Raw genomic sequence first — 10,677 nt, 5'->3', positions numbered from 1 at the left:
TAAAAAATAGAAAGCCATCATGCATGGCTAGTTTGATTAATCATCAAATAATAGTGTGTCAAATAAAGCTAGGGGTTTCATCGATCCAATTACAAGAAAATTTTGAGCCAGAACAGTTGCTTTCTATAACACGTGCGAAATTCGTTGCGAGCTAAACAGCCCAATGCCGCAATGTTTCAAATAAAAACGATACCACCAAGAAGCTAAATTTGCAACTCATGTGTGGCATTGTCTTAATAAAACGATGCTCCAAAACACCCAACTACCTATACGTATATAGGCCCAGAATGACTATAGGCGGGTAAATGGAATTGACCAGATATCCTCTGATAACAGCCAAGTCAACAAAGAACAATTCAAGAACCAAATGTGTGGAAATTAGGCTCACATCAACCGTAGGAAGGGGTGTACAGTCTCGATTTCATTATTCCACCTGATCATTTAAGTGATACACTGCAGTAAAACCTGAGCAAGTTTCCATAACTAGGAACGTAGGTTTCAGAACTGGAAGGTGGATCCTATGATGACACCATAGGGAAAATAGCTCGTTTAGCAAAACTATAGGATTATACATATAGCCACCAAGCAACGTTTTGACCTAGTCAAAAATCTGGCAAACCATGAGCTAGGCTAGTAGCCTAGTCGTCCAACTCAATGATCTTCACGACCGAGGAATCTCCCACCTTCTGACAGACGACAACACGGTCGTGCGATTTGATCACACCGGACACCTTGCCGTGGTCAAGAGCAACCTTCAAAACTGACTCATTTGTAGTGCTAGTAGATTCAGCCTGTGGGACAAAGAGAAACAAGATCAATGCAAGTTATCAGCCAAGCAGTAGTTGGGTCAAAAGCAAATCAAGTGATCCTAGTTACCCGATACAAAAATCAAATTCATTCAAGTGAATATAGTGCATCAAGCCTCACTGCTGCACTGTTGTACAAAAACACAGAATCCAGAAACCAACCTAACCAAAAAGTTGAATAACTTTTGATTTATAAATTCTATGATGCAAACTGTTCTAATCTGAACTGCATTATTACATGTGGATCTGCAGTCAGCCTAGTACTATCTGCAAAGCATTCTGTGTTATCACAGTTAAACCTGGGAATATGCACTTATGAGTTATGAATTTTCACCTATATCATCTTTATGATCAGAACAAGGATGTTGAAATCAGCAAGGTAAGTAAGTCGGTTTTTCATACTACCTCTGTCCATAAAATGATGTCGAAGGTTTGTCTAAATTTGAATGTATCTCGACACTTTTTAGTGTATAGATACATCTGAATTTGGACAAACCTCCGACATCTATTTATAGACGGAGGGCTATATTTTATATGCCCATCAACTTAAATTGGCAGGTATCTGAAGCGACAAACAACTAAGAAGCAATTCCTCCAACATTGGGAGGGTAATCTGGTTTTGCAATTGAACAGAACCACCAAACATGATCCACATGCATATGTTTAAATTATTGTGCCAACAAAGGTAAGGCTAGTTAACTTACTGGGTGACGTGGATCAGCAAGCATGGGAAAGAGGCCTCTAACTATAAGTGATTGTCTTGCCTGCAAGAAAATAATGCAACAAATATGAGTGACAACTGTATGAAACCCCAGGAGTAAGCTGTACTGTTTCCCATAGGAAAAAACAATCTTATCAGTACATGTTGATTAGCAAGGCAAGCTATTGCACTTGGAAAAAATGAAGAGCCACTACATATCAGCAACAAAAGTATCAAAGAGATGGGAAGGATGTCAAAGGTCAACGATCAAGTTAAAAGCTAAGTGCCTTACATTTTATATCAAGGTCAACCATCAAGTTAAAAGCTAAGTGCCATAAATTTTCTAGTATATAGGGACCATTCTGCGGGTTTGCCGCGATTTGCAGTTGATGTCGATTTTCGTTGGTGATTGCGGGTGGCAGCGGAAGGTGAATCTCACTTCTTCGCCCCCGCGGGTGCCCCCTGTTTGCTGCATGTGCATTGGCATTTCCGGCATATCTGTGCAAAGCTTGGAAAGTTCGGCAATCCTTCTGAAGATGACCCGACTGTCTTTTACCATCATTGTCGAGGTAAAAGTGCATCTGGCACGGTCCGTTCAACATATCTTCGGGTGATATATTGTATGGCCATTGGAACCTTGGCCTATTATTTTGTCTACTGGAACTTGGCGCATCCCAATGATCGTTGCGCTGCTCGCTATCTCTTTGGTACTCCTCCCGATGATTTCCTCCACTACTTCCTCGGAAGCCAGCCGCCACTTGGCTGGGACCGTCGTAGTCTGAGTATTGACGAGCATATCGTCGCCTATTTTGATTATTATTACGATTTTACTCGGGTGACCTGTGCCGTTTATTATGCACGACATCTTCTCCGTCTGCCCAGCGATTTGCTATGTCCATAAGATCACCGATTGTTCTCGGGTTAGTTCGACCCAAATCCTCGTTTAAGTCTTTCCTTTGGATTGCTCCGACAAATGCGTCGATCGCTCTTTCGTCGGATACGTTCTCCGCGAAATTTTTGATGATATTTCACCGCTGGATGTACGATCTCATTGATTCACCATATTTCTGCTTGCATGCCCTTAGTTGCTCTATGGATGTAGGTTTTTTGCACGTGGATCGAAAATTCTTCACGAACAAGTCCTCGAAAGTTTCCCAGCTGTCGATGGATCCCATTGGCAGTTTCTTGATCCAGGATCTTGCGGCTCCACTAAGATGGACTTGGACGCTTTGCATGGCTGTTGCCCTGGTTCCACCCAACAGCTTCACTGTTTCCAGGTAATCAATTAGCCAATCTACGGGATCTTGCAAACCATCAAACTTTTTGTAATTGTCTGGCAACTTGAAGCCGGACGGAACTTTCGTCATGCGAACTCGTCGAGTAAAGAAGGGGAGTCCGCACATATCTTCTTCCGCAACTTCTGGCGAGTGTCGCCTGGATCTATTCTCTCTTGCTCTGTCCGCTCGATCTTGTGCCTCTGTATTCCTCGCCACGTCTGCCCGTGGAGGGTCTCGCGCCGCCGTGGTAGGTCGAGGGCTGTTTCGCCTTGGAGCACTTTCAGGTTGTGGTGTGCTTGGACTTGCGAATGCTGCTCCCATGGCTCCAACTCCTGCCATGGCCATCTGGTATAATGGCTCTCTCGGGTCGCCTGCCGGTGGTCTTGATGCTAGTATAAAGGCTTGTGTCGCTATATATCCAGCTTCTGGTGTTTTTGGGATGATATTCCCTCTTGTATCGATTGACATAAATGACATGTCGAGATTCTGGATCAATTGCTCTCGCTCGTGCTCAGGTAAATGCGCTAAGCGAGATCTTCCCATGTCGCGTGCTGCTCTGCGGTTGGATCCCGAAGTTCCTGACTGTCGACTTAGCTCTGCCCTTCTTCTGCTTGACGCAGAAGCTGCGGCTCTTCACTTGTCAATTTCGGCTCTCTGTTTTTCGAGTTCTCGTCCAGCACGGGCGAGTTTATATTGGTACGCTTGCAACTCTTCGGCCGTGGCTGTGGTAGTCATCGGCTCCGTGCCATCCATGGCTCTTGTTGCTCTGTCCCAAGCTTCTTGTGGAAGTTGCACCCTCTGGCGGGGATTGGTGATGGGGTTCGTTGCATAGAAAACAAAAAATTTCCTACCGCAAAGACGAATAAATCCAAGATCTAATCTATGGAACACCCAAGATCTAATCTACAAGATCGCAGCAACGAGATTGATGTGAGACTAACCCTCGAAGATTTCCAAAGCCTACGAGATTAGATCTCGTTGTTGGTGTAGACGATCATCCCCAGTGCTGCAATCCGGTAGCACTTCCGTACTCGGTCGCGCGTACGGTGTCGATGAAGCCCCTTCCTCTCCCCGTTCCAGCGGGCAGCGGAGGTGTAGTAGATCTCCACGGAATCCCAGCAGCACGACGGCATGGTGGTGGTGGTGGAGAAGAATTGCTGCAGGGCTTCGCCTAAGCCTGCGCAGCTGATACGTCTCAAACGTATCTATAATTTCTTATGTTCCATGCTAGTTTTATGACAATATCTACATGTTTTACCCATACTTTATATCATTTTGATGCATTTTCCGGTACTAACCTATTAACAAGATGTCGAAGCGCCAGTTCCTGTTTTCTGCTGTTTTTGGTTTCAGAAATTCTACACAGGAAATATTCTCGGAATTGGATCCAACAAAGACAGAAGTCAATACTTTGACGAGACGGACCCGGAGAGCCAGAGAGGGGCCAGAGGGGGGCCAAGGGGCTCCCACACCATACCTGGGCGCGGGCCCACCCCTGGCCGCGCCACCAGGTGGGGAGGGGCACCCTGGTGCCCCTCCGGAATAACAAGTTATATTCCACGAAGAGTTCCGTAGCCGCCGCCATCGCGAAGACAAGTTTCGGGGGACAGAATCTCTGTTCCGGCACGCCGCCGGGACGGGGAATTGCCCCGGAGTCATCTCCATCGACACCACCGCCATCTTCATCGCTGTTGCTGTCTCCCATGATGAGGAGGGAGTAGTTCTCCCCCGAGGCTGAGGGCTCTACCGGTAGCTATGTGGTTCATCTCTCTCTCCCATGGTGTGATCTTTATGTGATCATGAGCTTTGTATCACTATTAATTAATCTATGTGCTACTCTAGTGATGTTATTAAAGTAGTCTATTCCTCCTCCATGATGTAAAGAGGACAGTGTGTGCATCATGTAGTACTTGGCGTAGGTTATGATTGTAATCTCTTGTGGATTATGAAGTTAACTATTACTATGATAGTATTGATGTGATCTATTCCCCCTTTCATAGCTATTGTTGACAGTGTGTATGCTATGTTAGTACTCGGTCTAAATTGCAACGGTATTATCTTGGATTATGATTTGATGATGATATCCCTATGAGTGTTGTTTGTCAAGTACTTGATGAACTTTGAGTGGAGCTTTTGTAGCCGCTACGTGATGATTAGTGATTCCAATAGGAGAGTAATTCAGAGTAGCACAAGTGAAGAGAAGTTATTTATTCAATTATGTGATCATTGTTGAGAGTGTCCACTAGTGAAAGTATGATCCCTAGGCCTTGTTTCTAAGCATTGAAACACCGTTTCCAACAAGTTCTATTACATGTTCGCTTGCTGCCATTTTTATTTCAGATTGCAATTACTACTTATAATCATCCATATTACTTGTATTTCACTATCTCTTCGCCGAACTAGTGCACCTATACATCTGACAAGTGTATTAGGTGTGTTGGGGACTGATACGTCTCCAACGTATCGATAATTTCTTGTGTTCCATGCTTGTTTTATGACAATACCTACATGTTTTATACACACTTTATGTCATATTTATGCATTTTCTGGAACTAACCTATTGACGAGATGCCGAAGTGCCAGTTCCTGTTTTCTTTTGTTTTTGGTTTCAGAAATCCTAGTAAGGAAATATTCTCGGAATTGGACGAAATCAACGCCCAGTATCTTATAATTCCACGAAGCTTCCGAACACGGAGAGGGGCCGGAGGAGAGGCCCAGGGCCACCACACATGGTGGCGGCGCGGCCCAAGGGGGGGCGCCCCCCTGTTGTCTGGCTGCCCCAGACCCCCTCCGACTCCAACTCTCCGCCTATAAAATCCTTCCTGACCTAAAAACTTCGGACGAAGAAGCCACGGGACGAGAAAAGTTATGCAGCCGCCGCCATCGCGAAGCCAAGATTCGGGGGACAGAAGTCTCTGTTCCGGCACGCCGCCGGGACGGGGAATTGCCCCCGGAAGGCATCTTCACCGCCATCTTCACCGCCATCGTTGTCTCCATGATGAGGAGGGAGTAGTTCTCCCCCGAGGCTGAGGGCTCTACCGGTAGCTATGTGGTTAATCTCTCTCTCATGTACCCCAATACAATGATCTCATGAATTACCTTGCATAATTGAGATCCATATGATGAGCTTTGTATCACTATCAATCTATGTGATACTCTAGTGATGTTATTAAAGTAGTCTATTCCTCCTTCATGATGTAATGTGGACAGTGTGTGCATCATGTAGTACTTGGCGTAGGTTATGATCGTGATCTCTTGTAGATTGTGAAGTTAACTATTACTATGCTCTAAAAGGTTACTTAAATATGAACACCGAATGTTGTGGCGCTTGTTAACTCCGGCTTGAGGGAGCTCTTGTAGCCCTACACAATGAATGGTGTTTGTTATCAAACAAGAGTATACGTAGCACAAGTGAGGAGAAGTTATTTATTTATTATGTGATCAATGTTGAGAGTGTCCACTAGTGAAAGTAGGATCCCTAGGCCTTGTTTCCAATACTGCAAACACCGCTTACTTACTGTTCTACTGCATGTTTACTTGCTGCAATATTTACTTCATATCGCAATTACCATCTACCACCATCTATATCATCTGCGTTTTAATATCTCTTCGCCGAACTAGTGCGCCTATACATCTGACAAGTGTATTAGGTGTGTTGGGGACACAAGAGACTTCTTGTATCGTGATTGCAGGGTTGCTTGAGAGGGATATCTTTGACCTCTACCTCCCTGAGTTCGATAAACCTTGGGTGATTCACTTAAGGGAAACTTGCTTGCTGTTCTACAAACCTCTGCTCTTGGAGGCCCAACAACTGTCTACAGGAATAGAAGCGTGCGTAGACATCAAGCTATTTTCTGGCGCCGTTGCCGGGGAGGTAAGGTAAAAGGTATTCACATCCTCCGACTACTAAGATATTTCCTAGCACTGTTGCCGGTGTGTGAGTGCTCGAAGATATTTCCTTTAGATCCTGCAATTGCATCTTTTTGTTTCTTGTTTACAGTAGTTAGGCATAATGGAAAATAACAGTGAGCTTTTTAATCTATTTCCTGAGTTAAGACATGGATGGTTTGATGCGAAAATTAAAAAACCTATGGAACCTTATTTGCATGCTAGTAGCAATGATATTAGTATGAACGCTTCGAACACCATTGTTGCTAATGCTATGGAAAATTCTAAGCTTGGGGAAGCTCGTGTTGATGAGCATGATATTTTTAGTCCCCCAAGTTTTGAGGAGAAAATTTACTTTGATGATACTTTGCCTCCTATTTATGATGATTACAATGATGAATATGATATTTTCAGTCCACCTACTATTGAGGAGAAAATTAATTATGATTACAATATGCCTCCTATATATGATGATTATGGTGATGAGAATAATAATGATAGCTACTTTGTTGAATTTGCTCCCACTACAATTAATAAGAATGACTATGCTTATGTTGGGAGTAGTAATTATTTTATGCATGAGACTCATGATAAGAATGCTTCATGTGATAGTTATATTGTTGAGTTTGTTCATGATGCTACCGAAAGTTATTATGAGAGAGGGAAACATGGTTATATGCATCTTAATAATATTAAGTTTCCCCTCTTTATGTTGAGAATCTTGAAGTTACACTTGTTTTGTCTTCCTATGCTATTCACTTTGTTCTTCATGAATTTATTTGTGTACAAGATTCCTTTTCATAGGAAGTGGGTTAGGCTTAAATGTGTTTTGAATTTGCTTCTTGATGCTCTCTTTTTCTTCAACTCTTATTTCTTGTGCGATCATCGTTAAAATTGCTGAGCCCATCTTAATGGCTATAAAGAAAGAACTTCTTGGGAGATAACCCATGTCTTTATTTTGCTACTGTTTTGTTGTGTCTTGGAAGTTGTTACTACTGTAGCAACCTCTCCTTATCTTATTTTATTGCATTGTTGTGCCAAGTAAAGTCTTTGATAGTAAGGTTCATACTAGATTTGGATTATTGCGCAGAAACAGATTTCTGTCTATCACGAATTTGGGCAGGGTTATCTGTAGGTAACTCAGAAAAATCTTCCAATTTACGTGCGTGATCCTCAGATATGTACGCAACTTTCATTCAATTTGAGCATTTTCATCTGAGCAAGTCCAGTGCCTCTAAAAAATTCGTCTTTACGGACTGTTCTGTTTTGACAGATTCTGCCTTTTATTTCGCATTGCCTCTTTTGCTGTGTTGGATGGATTTCTTTGTTCCATTAACTTTCAGTAGCTTTGGGCAATGTCCAGAAGTGTTAAAGAATGATTGTGTTACCTCTGAACATGTGAATTTTTGATTATGCACTAACCCTCTAATGAGTTTGTTTTGAGTTTGGTGTGGAGGAAGTTTTCAAGGGTCAAGAGAGGAGGATGATATACTATGATCAAGAAGAGTGAAAAGTCTAAGCTTGGGGATGCACCCGTGGTTCATCCCTGCATATTTCAAGAAGACCCAAGCGTCTAAGCTTGGGGATGCCCAAGGCATCCCCTTCTTCATCGACAACTTATCAGGTCACCTCTAGTGAAACTATATTTTTATTCGAGTCACATCTTATGTACTTTACTTGGAGCGTCCGTGTGCTTTTATTTTCGTTTTGTTATTTTCATTCTCTGAATAAATTCATGCTTGTGTGGGAGAGATACACGCTCCGCTTTTTCATATGAACACTGGTGTTCTTAGTTCTATCTTTAATGTTCATGGCGGAGTTGAAAACCGCTTCGTTAATTTCTATTTGGTTGGAAACAGAAAATGCTTCATATTGTCTTGAATAACTTGATACTTGGAAATTGTTTTGAGCTCTCATAGATCATGTTTAAGCCCTTGCATCATGTAGTTTAAACCTATTAGTGGAGAACTACCGTAGAGCTTGTTGAAATTTGGTTTGCATGATTGGTCTCTCTAAGTCTAGATATTTTCTGGTTAAGGTGTTTGAACAACAAGGAGACAGTGTAAAGTCTTATAATGCTTACAATATGTTCATATGTGAGTCTTGCTGCACCGTTTTATACTTGAGTTTTCTTCAAACAACCTTGCTAGCCTAAGCCTTGTATTGAGAGGGATTACTTCTCGTGCATCCAAATCCTTGATCCAAAAACTATGCCATTTGTGTCCACAATACCTACCTACTACATGGTATTTCTCTGCCATTCCAAAGTACATTACTTGAGTGCTACCTTTAAAATTCTATTCTTTGCCTTTACAATATATAGCTCATGGGAAAATAGCCTTAAAACTATTGTGGTGAAGAATATGTAGCTATGTATCTTATTTCTTATAAGTTGCTTGTTGAGCGGTAACCATGTTTTTGGGGACGCCATCAACTTTTACACCTTTGTTGGATATCATGTGAGTTGCTATGCATGTTCGTCTTGTCTGAAGTAAGGGCGATTTTCATGATCAAATGGTTTGAGTATGCATATTGTTAGAGAAGAACATTGGGCCGCTAACTAAAGCCATGAATCATGGTGGAAGTTTCAGTTTGGACAATTAATCCTCAATCTCTTATGAGAATATTATCTGTTGTTGAATGCTTATGCATTAAAGAGGAGTCCATTATCTCGTTGTCTATGTTGTCCCGGTATGGATGTCTAAGTTGAGAATAATCAAAAAGCGAGAAATCCAATGCGAACTTTCTCCTTAGACCTTTGTACAGGCGGCATAGAGGTACCCCTTTGTGACACTTGGTTGAAACATATGTTATGCAATGATAATTCATGTTAATCCAAGCTAATTAGGACAAGGTGCGAGCACTATTGGTAATCTATGCATGAGGCATGCATCTTATAGGATGTCTTATACATAACACATATGATTTATTACTACCGTTGACAAAATTGTTTCTATGTTTTCAAAATGAAAAGCTCTAGCACAAAAATAGTAATCCATGCTTCCTCTCGCGAAGGGCCATTCTTTTACTTTATGTTGAGTCAGTTTACCTACTTCTTTCTATCTTAGAAGCAAACACTTGTGTCAACTGTGTGCATTGATTCTTACATGTTTACCTATTGCACTCGTTATATTGCTTTATGTTGACAATTATACATGAGATATATATGTTGAAGTTGAAAGCAACTGCTGAAACTTAATCATCCTTTGTGTTGCTTCAATACCTTCTACTTTGAATCTATTGCTTTATGAGTTAACTCTTATGCAAGACTTATTGATGCTTGTCTTGAAAGTACTATTCATGAAAAGTCTTTGTTATATGGTTCAGTTGTTTACTCATTGTCTTTACCATTGCTTTGAATCACTTCATTCATCTCATATGATTTACAATAGTATTGATCAAGATCATGTTGGTAGCATGTCACTTCAGAAATTATCCTTGTTATCGTTTACCTACTCGAGGGCGAGTAGGAACTAAGCTTAGGGATGCTGATACGTCTCCAACATATCGATAATTTCTTATGTTCCATGCTTGTTTTATGACAATACCTACATGTTTTATACACACTTTATGTCATATTTATGCATTTTCTGGAACTAACCTATTGACGAGATGCTGAAGTGCCGGTTCTCGTTTCTGCTCGTTCTTGGTTTCAGAAATCCTAGTAAGGAAATATTCTCGGAATTGGACGAAATCAACGCCCAGCATCTTATAATTCCACGAAGCTTCCAGAACACCGGAGAGGGGCCAGAGGAGAGGCCCAGGGCCACCACACATGGTGGCGGCGCGGCCCAAGGGGGGGCGCGCCCCCCTGTTGTCTGGCTGCCCCAGACCCCCTCCGACTCCAACTCTCCGCCTATAAAAGCCTTCCTGACCTAAAAACTTCGGACGAAGAAGCCACGGGACGAGAAAAGTTACGCAACCGCCGCCATCGCGAAGCCAAGATTCGGGGGACAGAAGTCTCTGTTTCGGCACGCCGCCGGGACGGGGAATTGCCCCCGGAAGG

Source organism: Lolium rigidum, chromosome 5, assembly GCF_022539505.1.
Source record: "Lolium rigidum isolate FL_2022 chromosome 5, APGP_CSIRO_Lrig_0.1, whole genome shotgun sequence".
Taxonomy (NCBI): Eukaryota; Viridiplantae; Streptophyta; class Magnoliopsida; order Poales; family Poaceae; genus Lolium; species Lolium rigidum.
Note: the sequence above shows the minus strand (reverse complement) of the source record.